This window comes from Anomaloglossus baeobatrachus, unplaced genomic scaffold, assembly GCF_048569485.1.
Source record: "Anomaloglossus baeobatrachus isolate aAnoBae1 unplaced genomic scaffold, aAnoBae1.hap1 Scaffold_615, whole genome shotgun sequence".
NCBI classification, from domain to species: domain Eukaryota; kingdom Metazoa; phylum Chordata; class Amphibia; order Anura; family Aromobatidae; genus Anomaloglossus; species Anomaloglossus baeobatrachus.
The window spans coordinates 107,239-126,861 of NW_027444981.1; the positions used below are offsets into that span (position 1 = coordinate 107,239).

The 19,623-nt window shown below is 46.3% G+C and overlaps 13 non-coding genes across 13 annotated transcripts; all 13 read right to left on the bottom strand.

Annotated features, from left to right (window-relative positions):
* Positions 1-78: 78 nt before the first annotated feature.
* LOC142285677 (U2 spliceosomal RNA) lies at positions 79-269 on the bottom strand. Its single transcript, XR_012747023.1, has one exon. It is a non-coding gene; the product is annotated as a U2 spliceosomal RNA (small nuclear RNA).
* Positions 270-1,661: 1,392 nt separating this feature from the next.
* Positions 1,662-1,852, bottom strand: LOC142285678 (U2 spliceosomal RNA). Its single transcript, XR_012747024.1, has one exon. It is a non-coding gene; the product is annotated as a U2 spliceosomal RNA (small nuclear RNA).
* Positions 1,853-3,239: 1,387 nt separating this feature from the next.
* Positions 3,240-3,430, bottom strand: LOC142285679 (U2 spliceosomal RNA). Its single transcript, XR_012747025.1, has one exon. It is a non-coding gene; the product is annotated as a U2 spliceosomal RNA (small nuclear RNA).
* Positions 3,431-4,817: 1,387 nt separating this feature from the next.
* LOC142285680 (U2 spliceosomal RNA) lies at positions 4,818-5,008 on the bottom strand. Its single transcript, XR_012747026.1, has one exon. It is a non-coding gene; the product is annotated as a U2 spliceosomal RNA (small nuclear RNA).
* Positions 5,009-6,395: 1,387 nt separating this feature from the next.
* Positions 6,396-6,586, bottom strand: LOC142285681 (U2 spliceosomal RNA). Its single transcript, XR_012747027.1, has one exon. It is a non-coding gene; the product is annotated as a U2 spliceosomal RNA (small nuclear RNA).
* A 1,388-nt stretch (positions 6,587-7,974) lies between these two features.
* LOC142285682 (U2 spliceosomal RNA) lies at positions 7,975-8,165 on the bottom strand. Its single transcript, XR_012747028.1, has one exon. It is a non-coding gene; the product is annotated as a U2 spliceosomal RNA (small nuclear RNA).
* A 1,388-nt stretch (positions 8,166-9,553) lies between these two features.
* Positions 9,554-9,744, bottom strand: LOC142285683 (U2 spliceosomal RNA). Its single transcript, XR_012747029.1, has one exon. It is a non-coding gene; the product is annotated as a U2 spliceosomal RNA (small nuclear RNA).
* Positions 9,745-11,131: 1,387 nt separating this feature from the next.
* Positions 11,132-11,322, bottom strand: LOC142285685 (U2 spliceosomal RNA). Its single transcript, XR_012747031.1, has one exon. It is a non-coding gene; the product is annotated as a U2 spliceosomal RNA (small nuclear RNA).
* Positions 11,323-12,709: 1,387 nt separating this feature from the next.
* Positions 12,710-12,900, bottom strand: LOC142285686 (U2 spliceosomal RNA). Its single transcript, XR_012747032.1, has one exon. It is a non-coding gene; the product is annotated as a U2 spliceosomal RNA (small nuclear RNA).
* Positions 12,901-14,287: 1,387 nt separating this feature from the next.
* On the bottom strand, positions 14,288-14,478 carry LOC142285687 (U2 spliceosomal RNA). Its single transcript, XR_012747033.1, has one exon. It is a non-coding gene; the product is annotated as a U2 spliceosomal RNA (small nuclear RNA).
* A 1,387-nt stretch (positions 14,479-15,865) lies between these two features.
* Positions 15,866-16,056, bottom strand: LOC142285688 (U2 spliceosomal RNA). Its single transcript, XR_012747034.1, has one exon. It is a non-coding gene; the product is annotated as a U2 spliceosomal RNA (small nuclear RNA).
* Positions 16,057-17,443: 1,387 nt separating this feature from the next.
* LOC142285689 (U2 spliceosomal RNA) lies at positions 17,444-17,634 on the bottom strand. Its single transcript, XR_012747035.1, has one exon. It is a non-coding gene; the product is annotated as a U2 spliceosomal RNA (small nuclear RNA).
* A 1,387-nt stretch (positions 17,635-19,021) lies between these two features.
* Positions 19,022-19,212, bottom strand: LOC142285690 (U2 spliceosomal RNA). The gene has a single exon (XR_012747036.1). It is a non-coding gene; the product is annotated as a U2 spliceosomal RNA (small nuclear RNA).
* Positions 19,213-19,623: the final 411 nt, after the last annotated feature.

Here is a 19,623-nt window from a genome sequence, read left to right on the forward strand (position 1 = left end):
TATGCTTTCTTCCAATTCATTAAATCGGGCTAATATGAATCAGGTGAATTGAGTTCTGCTTTTGGAAACTGGGTTAAGAAGGGGTGCACCGTTCCTGGAGGTACTGCAATACCAGGTCAATGCGTGGAGTGGACAGAGCAAGCTCTTTTTCCATCTCCCTGTTCTAAAAATCCATTTAATATATGGTCCCCAGATAGGGGACGTATCAGATATTAAACTGATAAGAACAGATACTACACTTGATCTTAGCCAAAAGGCCGAGAAGCGATAACCAGAATTGGTTTGGGCCTCGAGTGGCACCCTGGCCTATGCCGGACACATCTTAGGGAGAGAGAGCGAGAGGGAGACAAACCCACGCCTACACAAGACATTTTGTCACCCAAGCCAACCCTTGAAAAGGCTGCTTTGCAGAGCCAAAACAAGAAGAATGGTGCGTTTTGCAGCCGCCGCCCACTGCAATGAATCTGAATAACTCCTCCTTTAGGGCGCAAGCAACTCCCCTCCCCCTTGCAGTCTTTCCAATTCACGATACAAAAAGACGGACAGGACAGGTTGCCTGACTTTCCGTCACTGCCACCCTTTGCCATCCTTACCCGTAGAAAGCCCTTTCATCATCCCCAAACCCTAATCTTTTCCCTTTCCTTCCCAGCCCCCAAACCCTGCCCTCTGTACCTTTCTCACCACCCGCTTCCCTTCTCCTGTCATCCCCCTACCACCCGGGAAAAAAAGAGATTGCCCCCTCCTTCCACTAGCCCACCCTCCCACCCAAAGAACAACTTCTTCTGCGCAGCTTGTTTTCTAGGCAGCAGCGCTATTGTGATGTCATCGGGGGGCATTGTGACAAGCCGCCAGTGTTCCGTCTCTTCATGTTGTGCACAGTTCAAACGGAAAATACATCAACAGGCAGACTACAGAAAAGCTTACTATCAAAGGTTAGAGGGGGGCTTTCTCAGAGGGCTTTTTACAGTTTTTCTATTCCCAATTAGCCGTTTAAGTGTACTTATTGAAAGTAGTAATTCTTTCATAGGCCGCCCTTTCTTAGTATTTGACGTTCCTTATATTGCGGTATGAGGCTTCGCAGTAGGTTGCAAACATTCATCACCCATGACTTTCCCCAATTGAGCTCAGCTCAGAAGCTCAATGTCTATCATGACCTCTCTTTTAGAATGTCCAAGAGCAAGCAAACTATTCCTCCAGGAGAGGGCGCCAACAGACTACTAAAGAGATCATCATTACTCAAAGAAAACCCCAAAAACCAATGCATGATAGGAATAAACAGGTAACTTTCTTTGGAGTGGAAGCGGAGAGATCGCACCAGATGCCAATTCTAGATGTTATCACACCTGTGGTCACTGCAGCAGCAGGTGAATCCACTTTGTCCAAAAGGGATCTATTCCATTCAATTGCAAATGATCTAGATAAGACAGAGAACTGCAGCACGGGGACATAGCCGAGTTGGTCAGGTTGAGTGGTGATGAGTTTGCTATTTGGATGAATAAAGAAAGTCAAAAGTGTGAAAGATAAAAAACAAAAGGAGGAAGTGTGAAAAGTGAATGGGCCAAATTGAGGTGCATATGAAGACGTATGCTTTCTTCCAATTCATTAAATCGGGCTAATATGAATCAGGTGAATTGAGTTCTGCTTTTGGAAACTGGGTTAAGAAGGGGTGCACCGTTCCTGGAGGTACTGCAATACCAGGTCAATGCGTGGAGTGGACAGAGCAAGCTCTTTTTCCATCTCCCTGTTCTAAAAATCCATTTAATATATGGTCCCCAGATAGGGGACGTATCAGATATTAAACTGATAAGAACAGATACTACACTTGATCTTAGCCAAAAGGCCGAGAAGCGATAACCAGAATTGGTTTGGGCCTCGAGTGGCACCCTGGCCTATGCCGGACACATCTTAGGGAGAGAGAGCGAGAGGGAGACAAACCCACGCCTACACAAGACATTTTGTCACCCAAGCCAACCCTTGAAAAGGCTGCTTTGCAGAGCCAAAACAAGAAGAATGGTGCGTTTTGCAGCCGCCGCCCACTGCAATGAATCTGAATAACTCCTCCTTTAGGGCGCAAGCAACTCCCCTCCCCCTTGCAGTCTTTCCAATTCACGATACAAAAAGACGGACAGGACAGGTTGCCTGACTTTCCGTCACTGCCACCCTTTGCCATCCTTACCCGTAGAAAGCCCTTTCATCATCCCCAAACCCTAATCTTTTCCCTTTCCTTCCCAGCCCCCAAACCCTGCCCTCTGTACCTTTCTCACCACCCGCTTCCCTTCTCCTGTCATCCCCCTACCACCCGGGAAAAAAAGAGATTGCCCCCTCCTTCCACTAGCCCACCCTCCCACCCAAAGAACAACTTCTTCTGCGCAGCTTGTTTTCTAGGCAGCAGCGCTATTGTGATGTCATCGGGGGGCATTGTGACAAGCCGCCAGTGTTCCGTCTCTTCATGTTGTGCACAGTTCAAACGGAAAATACATCAACAGGCAGACTACAGAAAAGCTTACTATCAAAGGTTAGAGGGGGGCTTTCTCAGAGGGCTTTTTACAGTTTTTCTATTCCCAATTAGCCGTTTAAGTGTACTTATTGAAAGTAGTAATTCTTTCATAGGCCGCCCTTTCTTAGTATTTGACGTTCCTTATATTGCGGTATGAGGCTTCGCAGTAGGTTGCAAACATTCATCACCCATGACTTTCCCCAATTGAGCTCAGAAGCTCAATGTCTATCATGACCTCTCTTTTAGAATGTCCAAGAGCAAGCAAACTATTCCTCCAGGAGAGGGCGCCAACAGACTACTAAAGAGATCATCATTACTCAAAGAAAACCCCAAAAACCAATGCATGATAGGAATAAACAGGTAACTTTCTTTGGAGTGGAAGCGGAGAGATCGCACCAGATGCCAATTCTAGATGTTATCACACCTGTGGTCACTGCAGCAGCAGGTGAATCCACTTTGTCCAAAAGGGATCTATTCCATTCAATTGCAAATGATCTAGATAAGACAGAGAACTGCAGCACGGGGACATAGCCGAGTTGGTCAGGTTGAGTGGTGATGAGTTTGCTATTTGGATGAATAAAGAAAGTCAAAAGTGTGAAAGATAAAAAACAAAAGGAGGAAGTGTGAAAAGTGAATGGGCCAAATTGAGGTGCATATGAAGACGTATGCTTTCTTCCAATTCATTAAATCGGGCTAATATGAATCAGGTGAATTGAGTTCTGCTTTTGGAAACTGGGTTAAGAAGGGGTGCACCGTTCCTGGAGGTACTGCAATACCAGGTCAATGCGTGGAGTGGACAGAGCAAGCTCTTTTTCCATCTCCCTGTTCTAAAAATCCATTTAATATATGGTCCCCAGATAGGGGACGTATCAGATATTAAACTGATAAGAACAGATACTACACTTGATCTTAGCCAAAAGGCCGAGAAGCGATAACCAGAATTGGTTTGGGCCTCGAGTGGCACCCTGGCCTATGCCGGACACATCTTAGGGAGAGAGAGCGAGAGGGAGACAAACCCACGCCTACACAAGACATTTTGTCACCCAAGCCAACCCTTGAAAAGGCTGCTTTGCAGAGCCAAAACAAGAAGAATGGTGCGTTTTGCAGCCGCCGCCCACTGCAATGAATCTGAATAACTCCTCCTTTAGGGCGCAAGCAACTCCCCTCCCCCTTGCAGTCTTTCCAATTCACGATACAAAAAGACGGACAGGACAGGTTGCCTGACTTTCCGTCACTGCCACCCTTTGCCATCCTTACCCGTAGAAAGCCCTTTCATCATCCCCAAACCCTAATCTTTTCCCTTTCCTTCCCAGCCCCCAAACCCTGCCCTCTGTACCTTTCTCACCACCCGCTTCCCTTCTCCTGTCATCCCCCTACCACCCGGGAAAAAAAGAGATTGCCCCCTCCTTCCACTAGCCCACCCTCCCACCCAAAGAACAACTTCTTCTGCGCAGCTTGTTTTCTAGGCAGCAGCGCTATTGTGATGTCATCGGGGGGCATTGTGACAAGCCGCCAGTGTTCCGTCTCTTCATGTTGTGCACAGTTCAAACGGAAAATACATCAACAGGCAGACTACAGAAAAGCTTACTATCAAAGGTTAGAGGGGGGCTTTCTCAGAGGGCTTTTTACAGTTTTTCTATTCCCAATTAGCCGTTTAAGTGTACTTATTGAAAGTAGTAATTCTTTCATAGGCCGCCCTTTCTTAGTATTTGACGTTCCTTATATTGCGGTATGAGGCTTCGCAGTAGGTTGCAAACATTCATCACCCATGACTTTCCCCAATTGAGCTCAGAAGCTCAATGTCTATCATGACCTCTCTTTTAGAATGTCCAAGAGCAAGCAAACTATTCCTCCAGGAGAGGGCGCCAACAGACTACTAAAGAGATCATCATTACTCAAAGAAAACCCCAAAAACCAATGCATGATAGGAATAAACAGGTAACTTTCTTTGGAGTGGAAGCGGAGAGATCGCACCAGATGCCAATTCTAGATGTTATCACACCTGTGGTCACTGCAGCAGCAGGTGAATCCACTTTGTCCAAAAGGGATCTATTCCATTCAATTGCAAATGATCTAGATAAGACAGAGAACTGCAGCACGGGGACATAGCCGAGTTGGTCAGGTTGAGTGGTGATGAGTTTGCTATTTGGATGAATAAAGAAAGTCAAAAGTGTGAAAGATAAAAAACAAAAGGAGGAAGTGTGAAAAGTGAATGGGCCAAATTGAGGTGCATATGAAGACGTATGCTTTCTTCCAATTCATTAAATCGGGCTAATATGAATCAGGTGAATTGAGTTCTGCTTTTGGAAACTGGGTTAAGAAGGGGTGCACCGTTCCTGGAGGTACTGCAATACCAGGTCAATGCGTGGAGTGGACAGAGCAAGCTCTTTTTCCATCTCCCTGTTCTAAAAATCCATTTAATATATGGTCCCCAGATAGGGGACGTATCAGATATTAAACTGATAAGAACAGATACTACACTTGATCTTAGCCAAAAGGCCGAGAAGCGATAACCAGAATTGGTTTGGGCCTCGAGTGGCACCCTGGCCTATGCCGGACACATCTTAGGGAGAGAGAGCGAGAGGGAGACAAACCCACGCCTACACAAGACATTTTGTCACCCAAGCCAACCCTTGAAAAGGCTGCTTTGCAGAGCCAAAACAAGAAGAATGGTGCGTTTTGCAGCCGCCGCCCACTGCAATGAATCTGAATAACTCCTCCTTTAGGGCGCAAGCAACTCCCCTCCCCCTTGCAGTCTTTCCAATTCACGATACAAAAAGACGGACAGGACAGGTTGCCTGACTTTCCGTCACTGCCACCCTTTGCCATCCTTACCCGTAGAAAGCCCTTTCATCATCCCCAAACCCTAATCTTTTCCCTTTCCTTCCCAGCCCCCAAACCCTGCCCTCTGTACCTTTCTCACCACCCGCTTCCCTTCTCCTGTCATCCCCCTACCACCCGGGAAAAAAAGAGATTGCCCCCTCCTTCCACTAGCCCACCCTCCCACCCAAAGAACAACTTCTTCTGCGCAGCTTGTTTTCTAGGCAGCAGCGCTATTGTGATGTCATCGGGGGGCATTGTGACAAGCCGCCAGTGTTCCGTCTCTTCATGTTGTGCACAGTTCAAACGGAAAATACATCAACAGGCAGACTACAGAAAAGCTTACTATCAAAGGTTAGAGGGGGGCTTTCTCAGAGGGCTTTTTACAGTTTTTCTATTCCCAATTAGCCGTTTAAGTGTACTTATTGAAAGTAGTAATTCTTTCATAGGCCGCCCTTTCTTAGTATTTGACGTTCCTTATATTGCGGTATGAGGCTTCGCAGTAGGTTGCAAACATTCATCACCCATGACTTTCCCCAATTGAGCTCAGAAGCTCAATGTCTATCATGACCTCTCTTTTAGAATGTCCAAGAGCAAGCAAACTATTCCTCCAGGAGAGGGCGCCAACAGACTACTAAAGAGATCATCATTACTCAAAGAAAACCCCAAAAACCAATGCATGATAGGAATAAACAGGTAACTTTCTTTGGAGTGGAAGCGGAGAGATCGCACCAGATGCCAATTCTAGATGTTATCACACCTGTGGTCACTGCAGCAGCAGGTGAATCCACTTTGTCCAAAAGGGATCTATTCCATTCAATTGCAAATGATCTAGATAAGACAGAGAACTGCAGCACGGGGACATAGCCGAGTTGGTCAGGTTGAGTGGTGATGAGTTTGCTATTTGGATGAATAAAGAAAGTCAAAAGTGTGAAAGATAAAAAACAAAAGGAGGAAGTGTGAAAAGTGAATGGGCCAAATTGAGGTGCATATGAAGACGTATGCTTTCTTCCAATTCATTAAATCGGGCTAATATGAATCAGGTGAATTGAGTTCTGCTTTTGGAAACTGGGTTAAGAAGGGGTGCACCGTTCCTGGAGGTACTGCAATACCAGGTCAATGCGTGGAGTGGACAGAGCAAGCTCTTTTTCCATCTCCCTGTTCTAAAAATCCATTTAATATATGGTCCCCAGATAGGGGACGTATCAGATATTAAACTGATAAGAACAGATACTACACTTGATCTTAGCCAAAAGGCCGAGAAGCGATAACCAGAATTGGTTTGGGCCTCGAGTGGCACCCTGGCCTATGCCGGACACATCTTAGGGAGAGAGAGCGAGAGGGAGACAAACCCACGCCTACACAAGACATTTTGTCACCCAAGCCAACCCTTGAAAAGGCTGCTTTGCAGAGCCAAAACAAGAAGAATGGTGCGTTTTGCAGCCGCCGCCCACTGCAATGAATCTGAATAACTCCTCCTTTAGGGCGCAAGCAACTCCCCTCCCCCTTGCAGTCTTTCCAATTCACGATACAAAAAGACGGACAGGACAGGTTGCCTGACTTTCCGTCACTGCCACCCTTTGCCATCCTTACCCGTAGAAAGCCCTTTCATCATCCCCAAACCCTAATCTTTTCCCTTTCCTTCCCAGCCCCCAAACCCTGCCCTCTGTACCTTTCTCACCACCCGCTTCCCTTCTCCTGTCATCCCCCTACCACCCGGGAAAAAAAGAGATTGCCCCCTCCTTCCACTAGCCCACCCTCCCACCCAAAGAACAACTTCTTCTGCGCAGCTTGTTTTCTAGGCAGCAGCGCTATTGTGATGTCATCGGGGGGCATTGTGACAAGCCGCCAGTGTTCCGTCTCTTCATGTTGTGCACAGTTCAAACGGAAAATACATCAACAGGCAGACTACAGAAAAGCTTACTATCAAAGGTTAGAGGGGGGCTTTCTCAGAGGGCTTTTTACAGTTTTTCTATTCCCAATTAGCCGTTTAAGTGTACTTATTGAAAGTAGTAATTCTTTCATAGGCCGCCCTTTCTTAGTATTTGACGTTCCTTATATTGCGGTATGAGGCTTCGCAGTAGGTTGCAAACATTCATCACCCATGACTTTCCCCAATTGAGCTCAGAAGCTCAATGTCTATCATGACCTCTCTTTTAGAATGTCCAAGAGCAAGCAAACTATTCCTCCAGGAGAGGGCGCCAACAGACTACTAAAGAGATCATCATTACTCAAAGAAAACCCCAAAAACCAATGCATGATAGGAATAAACAGGTAACTTTCTTTGGAGTGGAAGCGGAGAGATCGCACCAGATGCCAATTCTAGATGTTATCTACACCTGTGGTCACTGCAGCAGCAGGTGAATCCACTTTGTCCAAAAGGGATCTATTCCATTCAATTGCAAATGATCTAGATAAGACAGAGAACTGCAGCACGGGGACATAGCCGAGTTGGTCAGGTTGAGTGGTGATGAGTTTGCTATTTGGATGAATAAAGAAAGTCAAAAGTGTGAAAGATAAAAAACAAAAGGAGGAAGTGTGAAAAGTGAATGGGCCAAATTGAGGTGCATATGAAGACGTATGCTTTCTTCCAATTCATTAAATCGGGCTAATATGAATCAGGTGAATTGAGTTCTGCTTTTGGAAACTGGGTTAAGAAGGGGTGCACCGTTCCTGGAGGTACTGCAATACCAGGTCAATGCGTGGAGTGGACAGAGCAAGCTCTTTTTCCATCTCCCTGTTCTAAAAATCCATTTAATATATGGTCCCCAGATAGGGGACGTATCAGATATTAAACTGATAAGAACAGATACTACACTTGATCTTAGCCAAAAGGCCGAGAAGCGATAACCAGAATTGGTTTGGGCCTCGAGTGGCACCCTGGCCTATGCCGGACACATCTTAGGGAGAGAGAGCGAGAGGGAGACAAACCCACGCCTACACAAGACATTTTGTCACCCAAGCCAACCCTTGAAAAGGCTGCTTTGCAGAGCCAAAACAAGAAGAATGGTGCGTTTTGCAGCCGCCGCCCACTGCAATGAATCTGAATAACTCCTCCTTTAGGGCGCAAGCAACTCCCCTCCCCCTTGCAGTCTTTCCAATTCACGATACAAAAAGACGGACAGGACAGGTTGCCTGACTTTCCGTCACTGCCACCCTTTGCCATCCTTACCCGTAGAAAGCCCTTTCATCATCCCCAAACCCTAATCTTTTCCCTTTCCTTCCCAGCCCCCAAACCCTGCCCTCTGTACCTTTCTCACCACCCGCTTCCCTTCTCCTGTCATCTCCCCTACCACCCGGGAAAAAAAGAGATTGCCCCCTCCTTCCACTAGCCCACCCTCCCACCCAAAGAACAACTTCTTCTGCGCAGCTTGTTTTCTAGGCAGCAGCGCTATTGTGATGTCATCGGGGGGCATTGTGACAAGCCGCCAGTGTTCCGTCTCTTCATGTTGTGCACAGTTCAAACGGAAAATACATCAACAGGCAGACTACAGAAAAGCTTACTATCAAAGGTTAGAGGGGGGCTTTCTCAGAGGGCTTTTTACAGTTTTTCTATTCCCAATTAGCCGTTTAAGTGTACTTATTGAAAGTAGTAATTCTTTCATAGGCCGCCCTTTCTTAGTATTTGACGTTCCTTATATTGCGGTATGAGGCTTCGCAGTAGGTTGCAAACATTCATCACCCATGACTTTCCCCAATTGAGCTCAGAAGCTCAATGTCTATCATGACCTCTCTTTTAGAATGTCCAAGAGCAAGCAAACTATTCCTCCAGGAGAGGGCGCCAACAGACTACTAAAGAGATCATCATTACTCAAAGAAAACCCCAAAAACCAATGCATGATAGGAATAAACAGGTAACTTTCTTTGGAGTGGAAGCGGAGAGATCGCACCAGATGCCAATTCTAGATGTTATCACACCTGTGGTCACTGCAGCAGCAGGTGAATCCACTTTGTCCAAAAGGGATCTATTCCATTCAATTGCAAATGATCTAGATAAGACAGAGAACTGCAGCACGGGGACATAGCCGAGTTGGTCAGGTTGAGTGGTGATGAGTTTGCTATTTGGATGAATAAAGAAAGTCAAAAGTGTGAAAGATAAAAAACAAAAGGAGGAAGTGTGAAAAGTGAATGGGCCAAATTGAGGTGCATATGAAGACGTATGCTTTCTTCCAATTCATTAAATCGGGCTAATATGAATCAGGTGAATTGAGTTCTGCTTTTGGAAACTGGGTTAAGAAGGGGTGCACCGTTCCTGGAGGTACTGCAATACCAGGTCAATGCGTGGAGTGGACAGAGCAAGCTCTTTTTCCATCTCCCTGTTCTAAAAATCCATTTAATATATGGTCCCCAGATAGGGGACGTATCAGATATTAAACTGATAAGAACAGATACTACACTTGATCTTAGCCAAAAGGCCGAGAAGCGATAACCAGAATTGGTTTGGGCCTCGAGTGGCACCCTGGCCTATGCCGGACACATCTTAGGGAGAGAGAGCGAGAGGGAGACAAACCCACGCCTACACAAGACATTTTGTCACCCAAGCCAACCCTTGAAAAGGCTGCTTTGCAGAGCCAAAACAAGAAGAATGGTGCGTTTTGCAGCCGCCGCCCACTGCAATGAATCTGAATAACTCCTCCTTTAGGGCGCAAGCAACTCCCCTCCCCCTTGCAGTCTTTCCAATTCACGATACAAAAAGACGGACAGGACAGGTTGCCTGACTTTCCGTCACTGCCACCCTTTGCCATCCTTACCCGTAGAAAGCCCTTTCATCATCCCCAAACCCTAATCTTTTCCCTTTCCTTCCCAGCCCCCAAACCCTGCCCTCTGTACCTTTCTCACCACCCGCTTCCCTTCTCCTGTCATCCCCCTACCACCCGGGAAAAAAAGAGATTGCCCCCTCCTTCCACTAGCCCACCCTCCCACCCAAAGAACAACTTCTTCTGCGCAGCTTGTTTTCTAGGCAGCAGCGCTATTGTGATGTCATCGGGGGGCATTGTGACAAGCCGCCAGTGTTCCGTCTCTTCATGTTGTGCACAGTTCAAACGGAAAATACATCAACAGGCAGACTACAGAAAAGCTTACTATCAAAGGTTAGAGGGGGGCTTTCTCAGAGGGCTTTTTACAGTTTTTCTATTCCCAATTAGCCGTTTAAGTGTACTTATTGAAAGTAGTAATTCTTTCATAGGCCGCCCTTTCTTAGTATTTGACGTTCCTTATATTGCGGTATGAGGCTTCGCAGTAGGTTGCAAACATTCATCACCCATGACTTTCCCCAATTGAGCTCAGAAGCTCAATGTCTATCATGACCTCTCTTTTAGAATGTCCAAGAGCAAGCAAACTATTCCTCCAGGAGAGGGCGCCAACAGACTACTAAAGAGATCATCATTACTCAAAGAAAACCCCAAAAACCAATGCATGATAGGAATAAACAGGTAACTTTCTTTGGAGTGGAAGCGGAGAGATCGCACCAGATGCCAATTCTAGATGTTATCACACCTGTGGTCACTGCAGCAGCAGGTGAATCCACTTTGTCCAAAAGGGATCTATTCCATTCAATTGCAAATGATCTAGATAAGACAGAGAACTGCAGCACGGGGACATAGCCGAGTTGGTCAGGTTGAGTGGTGATGAGTTTGCTATTTGGATGAATAAAGAAAGTCAAAAGTGTGAAAGATAAAAAACAAAAGGAGGAAGTGTGAAAAGTGAATGGGCCAAATTGAGGTGCATATGAAGACGTATGCTTTCTTCCAATTCATTAAATCGGGCTAATATGAATCAGGTGAATTGAGTTCTGCTTTTGGAAACTGGGTTAAGAAGGGGTGCACCGTTCCTGGAGGTACTGCAATACCAGGTCAATGCGTGGAGTGGACAGAGCAAGCTCTTTTTCCATCTCCCTGTTCTAAAAATCCATTTAATATATGGTCCCCAGATAGGGGACGTATCAGATATTAAACTGATAAGAACAGATACTACACTTGATCTTAGCCAAAAGGCCGAGAAGCGATAACCAGAATTGGTTTGGGCCTCGAGTGGCACCCTGGCCTATGCCGGACACATCTTAGGGAGAGAGAGCGAGAGGGAGACAAACCCACGCCTACACAAGACATTTTGTCACCCAAGCCAACCCTTGAAAAGGCTGCTTTGCAGAGCCAAAACAAGAAGAATGGTGCGTTTTGCAGCCGCCGCCCACTGCAATGAATCTGAATAACTCCTCCTTTAGGGCGCAAGCAACTCCCCTCCCCCTTGCAGTCTTTCCAATTCACGATACAAAAAGACGGACAGGACAGGTTGCCTGACTTTCCGTCACTGCCACCCTTTGCCATCCTTACCCGTAGAAAGCCCTTTCATCATCCCCAAACCCTAATCTTTTCCCTTTCCTTCCCAGCCCCCAAACCCTGCCCTCTGTACCTTTCTCACCACCCGCTTCCCTTCTCCTGTCATCCCCCTACCACCCGGGAAAAAAAGAGATTGCCCCCTCCTTCCACTAGCCCACCCTCCCACCCAAAGAACAACTTCTTCTGCGCAGCTTGTTTTCTAGGCAGCAGCGCTATTGTGATGTCATCGGGGGGCATTGTGACAAGCCGCCAGTGTTCCGTCTCTTCATGTTGTGCACAGTTCAAACGGAAAATACATCAACAGGCAGACTACAGAAAAGCTTACTATCAAAGGTTAGAGGGGGGCTTTCTCAGAGGGCTTTTTACAGTTTTTCTATTCCCAATTAGCCGTTTAAGTGTACTTATTGAAAGTAGTAATTCTTTCATAGGCCGCCCTTTCTTAGTATTTGACGTTCCTTATATTGCGGTATGAGGCTTCGCAGTAGGTTGCAAACATTCATCACCCATGACTTTCCCCAATTGAGCTCAGAAGCTCAATGTCTATCATGACCTCTCTTTTAGAATGTCCAAGAGCAAGCAAACTATTCCTCCAGGAGAGGGCGCCAACAGACTACTAAAGAGATCATCATTACTCAAAGAAAACCCCAAAAACCAATGCATGATAGGAATAAACAGGTAACTTTCTTTGGAGTGGAAGCGGAGAGATCGCACCAGATGCCAATTCTAGATGTTATCACACCTGTGGTCACTGCAGCAGCAGGTGAATCCACTTTGTCCAAAAGGGATCTATTCCATTCAATTGCAAATGATCTAGATAAGACAGAGAACTGCAGCACGGGGACATAGCCGAGTTGGTCAGGTTGAGTGGTGATGAGTTTGCTATTTGGATGAATAAAGAAAGTCAAAAGTGTGAAAGATAAAAAACAAAAGGAGGAAGTGTGAAAAGTGAATGGGCCAAATTGAGGTGCATATGAAGACGTATGCTTTCTTCCAATTCATTAAATCGGGCTAATATGAATCAGGTGAATTGAGTTCTGCTTTTGGAAACTGGGTTAAGAAGGGGTGCACCGTTCCTGGAGGTACTGCAATACCAGGTCAATGCGTGGAGTGGACAGAGCAAGCTCTTTTTCCATCTCCCTGTTCTAAAAATCCATTTAATATATGGTCCCCAGATAGGGGACGTATCAGATATTAAACTGATAAGAACAGATACTACACTTGATCTTAGCCAAAAGGCCGAGAAGCGATAACCAGAATTGGTTTGGGCCTCGAGTGGCACCCTGGCCTATGCCGGACACATCTTAGGGAGAGAGAGCGAGAGGGAGACAAACCCACGCCTACACAAGACATTTTGTCACCCAAGCCAACCCTTGAAAAGGCTGCTTTGCAGAGCCAAAACAAGAAGAATGGTGCGTTTTGCAGCCGCCGCCCACTGCAATGAATCTGAATAACTCCTCCTTTAGGGCGCAAGCAACTCCCCTCCCCCTTGCAGTCTTTCCAATTCACGATACAAAAAGACGGACAGGACAGGTTGCCTGACTTTCCGTCACTGCCACCCTTTGCCATCCTTACCCGTAGAAAGCCCTTTCATCATCCCCAAACCCTAATCTTTTCCCTTTCCTTCCCAGCCCCCAAACCCTGCCCTCTGTACCTTTCTCACCACCCGCTTCCCTTCTCCTGTCATCCCCCTACCACCCGGGAAAAAAAGAGATTGCCCCCTCCTTCCACTAGCCCACCCTCCCACCCAAAGAACAACTTCTTCTGCGCAGCTTGTTTTCTAGGCAGCAGCGCTATTGTGATGTCATCGGGGGGCATTGTGACAAGCCGCCAGTGTTCCGTCTCTTCATGTTGTGCACAGTTCAAACGGAAAATACATCAACAGGCAGACTACAGAAAAGCTTACTATCAAAGGTTAGAGGGGGGCTTTCTCAGAGGGCTTTTTACAGTTTTTCTATTCCCAATTAGCCGTTTAAGTGTACTTATTGAAAGTAGTAATTCTTTCATAGGCCGCCCTTTCTTAGTATTTGACGTTCCTTATATTGCGGTATGAGGCTTCGCAGTAGGTTGCAAACATTCATCACCCATGACTTTCCCCAATTGAGCTCAGAAGCTCAATGTCTATCATGACCTCTCTTTTAGAATGTCCAAGAGCAAGCAAACTATTCCTCCAGGAGAGGGCGCCAACAGACTACTAAAGAGATCATCATTACTCAAAGAAAACCCCAAAAACCAATGCATGATAGGAATAAACAGGTAACTTTCTTTGGAGTGGAAGCGGAGAGATCGCACCAGATGCCAATTCTAGATGTTATCACACCTGTGGTCACTGCAGCAGCAGGTGAATCCACTTTGTCCAAAAGGGATCTATTCCATTCAATTGCAAATGATCTAGATAAGACAGAGAACTGCAGCACGGGGACATAGCCGAGTTGGTCAGGTTGAGTGGTGATGAGTTTGCTATTTGGATGAATAAAGAAAGTCAAAAGTGTGAAAGATAAAAAACAAAAGGAGGAAGTGTGAAAAGTGAATGGGCCAAATTGAGGTGCATATGAAGACGTATGCTTTCTTCCAATTCATTAAATCGGGCTAATATGAATCAGGTGAATTGAGTTCTGCTTTTGGAAACTGGGTTAAGAAGGGGTGCACCGTTCCTGGAGGTACTGCAATACCAGGTCAATGCGTGGAGTGGACAGAGCAAGCTCTTTTTCCATCTCCCTGTTCTAAAAATCCATTTAATATATGGTCCCCAGATAGGGGACGTATCAGATATTAAACTGATAAGAACAGATACTACACTTGATCTTAGCCAAAAGGCCGAGAAGCGATAACCAGAATTGGTTTGGGCCTCGAGTGGCACCCTGGCCTATGCCGGACACATCTTAGGGAGAGAGAGCGAGAGGGAGACAAACCCACGCCTACACAAGACATTTTGTCACCCAAGCCAACCCTTGAAAAGGCTGCTTTGCAGAGCCAAAACAAGAAGAATGGTGCGTTTTGCAGCCGCCGCCCACTGCAATGAATCTGAATAACTCCTCCTTTAGGGCGCAAGCAACTCCCCTCCCCCTTGCAGTCTTTCCAATTCACGATACAAAAAGACGGACAGGACAGGTTGCCTGACTTTCCGTCACTGCCACCCTTTGCCATCCTTACCCGTAGAAAGCCCTTTCATCATCCCCAAACCCTAATCTTTTCCCTTTCCTTCCCAGCCCCCAAACCCTGCCCTCTGTACCTTTCTCACCACCCGCTTCCCTTCTCCTGTCATCCCCCTACCACCCGGGAAAAAAAGAGATTGCCCCCTCCTTCCACTAGCCCACCCTCCCACCCAAAGAACAACTTCTTCTGCGCAGCTTGTTTTCTAGGCAGCAGCGCTATTGTGATGTCATCGGGGGGCATTGTGACAAGCCGCCAGTGTTCCGTCTCTTCATGTTGTGCACAGTTCAAACGGAAAATACATCAACAGGCAGACTACAGAAAAGCTTACTATCAAAGGTTAGAGGGGGGCTTTCTCAGAGGGCTTTTTACAGTTTTTCTATTCCCAATTAGCCGTTTAAGTGTACTTATTGAAAGTAGTAATTCTTTCATAGGCCGCCCTTTCTTAGTATTTGACGTTCCTTATATTGCGGTATGAGGCTTCGCAGTAGGTTGCAAACATTCATCACCCATGACTTTCCCCAATTGAGCTCAGAAGCTCAATGTCTATCATGACCTCTCTTTTAGAATGTCCAAGAGCAAGCAAACTATTCCTCCAGGAGAGGGCGCCAACAGACTACTAAAGAGATCATCATTACTCAAAGAAAACCCCAAAAACCAATGCATGATAGGAATAAACAGGTAACTTTCTTTGGAGTGGAAGCGGAGAGATCGCACCAGATGCCAATTCTAGATGTTATCACACCTGTGGTCACTGCAGCAGCAGGTGAATCCACTTTGTCCAAAAGGGATCTATTCCATTCAATTGCAAATGATCTAGATAAGACAGAGAACTGCAGCACGGGGACATAGCCGAGTTGGTCAGGTTGAGTGGTGATGAGTTTGCTATTTGGATGAATAAAGAAAGTCAAAAGTGTGAAAGATAAAAAACAAAAGGAGGAAGTGTGAAAAGTGAATGGGCCAAATTGAGGTGCATATGAAGACGTATGCTTTCTTCCAATTCATTAAATCGGGCTAATATGAATCAGGTGAATTGAGTTCTGCTTTTGGAAACTGGGTTAAGAAGGGGTGCACCGTTCCTGGAGGTACTGCAATACCAGGTCAATGCGTGGAGTGGACAGAGCAAGCTCTTTTTCCATCTCCCTGTTCTAAAAATCCATTTAATATATGGTCCCCAGATAGGGGACGTATCAGATATTAAACTGATAAGAACAGATACTACACTTGATCTTAGCCAAAAGGCCGAGAAGCGATAACCAGAATTGGTTTGGGCCTCGAGTGGCACCCTGGCCTATGCCGGACACATCTTAGGGAGAGAGAGCGAGAGGGAGACAAACCCACGCCTACACAAGACATTTTGTCACCCAAGCCAACCCTTGAAAAGGCTGCTTTGCAGAGCCAAAACAAGAAGAATGGTGCGTTTTGCAGCCGCCGCCCACTGCAATGAATCTGAATAACTCCTCCTTTAGGGCGCAAGCAACTCCCCTCCCCCTTGCAGTCTTTCCAATTCACGATACAAAAAGACGGACAGGACAGGTTGCCTGACTTTCCGTCACTGCCACCCTTTGCCATCCTTACCCGTAGAAAGCCCTTTCATCATCCCCAAACCCTAATCTTTTCCCTTTCCTTCCCAGCCCCCAAACCCTGCCCTCTGTACCTTTCTCACCACCCGCTTCCCTTCTCCTGTCATCCCCCTACCACCCGGGAAAAAAAGAGATTGCCCCCTCCTTCCACTAGCCCACCCTCCCACCCAAAGAACAACTTCTTCTGCGCAGCTTGTTTTCTAGGCAGCAGCGCTATTGTGATGTCATCGGGGGGCATTGTGACAAGCCGCCAGTGTTCCGTCTCTTCATGTTGTGCACAGTTCAAACGGAAAATACATCAACAGGCAGACTACAGAAAAGCTTACTATCAAAGGTTAGAGGGGGGCTTTCTCAGAGGGCTTTTTACAGTTTTTCTATTCCCAATTAGCCGTTTAAGTGTACTTATTGAAAGTAGTAATTCTTTCATAGGCCGCCCTTTCTTAGTATTTGACGTTCCTTATATTGCGGTATGAGGCTTCGCAGTAGGTTGCAAACATTCATCACCCATGACTTTCCCCAATTGAGCTCAGAAGCTCAATGTCTATCATGACCTCTCTTTTAGAATGTCCAAGAGCAAGCAAACTATTCCTCCAGGAGAGGGCGCCAACAGACTACTAAAGAGATCATCATTACTCAAAGAAAACCCCAAAAACCAATGCATGATAGGAATAAACAGGTAACTTTCTTTGGAGTGGAAGCGGAGAGATCGCACCAGATGCCAATTCTAGATGTTATCACACCTGTGGTCACTGCAGCAGCAGGTGAATCCACTTTGTCCAAAAGGGATCTATTCCATTCAATTGCAAATGATCTAGATAAGACAGAGAACTGCAGCACGGGGACATAGCCGAGTTGGTCAGGTTGAGTGGTGATGAGTTTGCTATTTGGATGAATAAAGAAAGTCAAAAGTGTGAAAGATAAAAAACAAAAGGAGGAAGTGTGAAAAGTGAATGGGCCAAATTGAGGTGCATATGAAGACGTATGCTTTCTTCCAATTCATTAAATCGGGCTAATATGAATCAGGTGAATTGAGTTCTGCTTTTGGAAACTGGGTTAAGAAGGGGTGCACCGTTCCTGGAGGTACTGCAATACCAGGTCAATGCGTGGAGTGGACAGAGCAAGCTCTTTTTCCATCTCCCTGTTCTAAAAATCCATTTAATATATGGTCCCCAGATAGGGGACGTATCAGATATTAAACTGATAAGAACAGATACTACACTTGATCTTAGCCAAAAGGCCGAGAAGCGATAACCAGAATTGGTTTGGGCCTCGAGTGGCACCCTGGCCTATGCCGGACACATCTTAGGGAGAGAGAGCGAGAGGGAGACAAACCCACGCCTACACAAGACATTTTGTCACCCAAGCCAACCCTTGAAAAGGCTGCTTTGCAGAGCCAAAACAAGAAGAATGGTGCGTTTTGCAGCCGCCGCCCACTGCAATGAATCTGAATAACTCCTCCTTTAGGGCGCAAGCAACTCCCCTCCCCCTTGCAGTCTTTCCAATTCACGATACAAAAAGACGGACAGGACAGGTTGCCTGACTTTCCGTCACTGCCACCCTTTGCCATCCTTACCCGTAGAAAGCCCTTTCATCATCCCCAAACCCTAATCTTTTCCCTTTCCTTCCCAGCCCCCAAACCCTGCCCTCTGTACCTTTCTCACCACCCGCTTCCCTTCTCCTGTCATCCCCCTACCACCCGGGAAAAAAAGAGATTGCCCCCTCCTTCCACTAGCCCACCCTCCCACCCAAAGAACAACTTCTTCTGCGCAGCTTGTTTTCTAGGCAGCAGCGCTATTGTGATGTCATCGGGGGGCATTGTGACAAGCCGCCAGTGTTCCGTCTCTTCATGTTGTGCACAGTTCAAACGGAAAATACATCAACAGGCAGACTACAGAAAAGCTTACTATCAAAGGTTAGAGGGGGGCTTTCTCAGAGGGCTTTTTACAGTTTTTCTATTCCCAATTAGCCGTTTAAGTGTACTTATTGAAAGTAGTAATTCTTTCATAGGCCGCCCTTTCTTAGTATTTGACGTTCCTTATATTGCGGTATGAGGCTTCGCAGTAGGTTGCAAACATTCATCACCCATGACTTTCCCCAATTGAGCTCAGAAGCTCAATGTCTATCATGACCTCTCTTTTAGAATGTCCAAGAGCAAGCAAACTATTCCTCCAGGAGAGGGCGCCAACAGACTACTAAAGAGATCATCATTACTCAAAGAAAACCCCAAAAACCAATGCATGATAGGAATAAACAGGTAACTTTCTTTGGAGTGGAAGCGGAGAGATCGCACCAGATGCCAATTCTAGATGTTATCACACCTGTGGTCACTGCAGCAGCAGGTGAATCCACTTTGTCCAAAAGGGATCTATTCCATTCAATTGCAAATGATCTAGATAAGACAGAGAACTGCAGCACGGGGACATAGCCGAGTTGGTCAGGTTGAGTGGTGATGAGTTTGCTATTTGGATGAATAAAGAAAGTCAAAAGTGTGAAAGATAAAAAACAAAAGGAGGAAGTGTGAAAAGTGAATGGGCCAAATTGAGGTGCATATGAAGACGTATGCTTTCTTCCAATTCATTAAATCGGGCTAATATGAATCAGGTGAATTGAGTTCTGCTTTTGGAAACTGGGTTAAGAAGGGGTGCACCGTTCCTGGAGGTACTGCAATACCAGGTCAATGCGTGGAGTGGACAGAGCAAGCTCTTTTTCCATCTCCCTGTTCTAAAAATCCATTTAATATATGGTCCCCAGATAGGGGACGTATCAGATATTAAACTGATAAGAACAGATACTACACTTGATCTTAGCCAAAAGGCCGAGAAGCGATAACCAGAATTGGTTTGGGCCTCGAGTGGCACCCTGGCCTATGCCGGACACATCTTAGGGAGAGAGAGCGAGAGGGAGACAAACCCACGCCTACACAAGACATTTTGTCACCCAAGCCAACCCTTGAAAAGGCTGCTTTGCAGAGCCAAAACAAGAAGAATGGTGCGTTTTGCAGCCGCCGCCCACTGCAATGAATCTGAATAACTCCTCCTTTAGGGCGCAAGCAACTCCCCTCCCCCTTGCAGTCTTTCCAATTCACGATACAAAAAGACGGACAGGACAGGTTGCCTGACTTTCCGTCACTGCCACCCTTTGCCATCCTTACCCGTAGAAAGCCCTTTCATCATCCCCAAACCCTAATCTTTTCCCTTTCCTTCCCAGCCCCCAAACCCTGCCCTCTGTACCTTTCTCA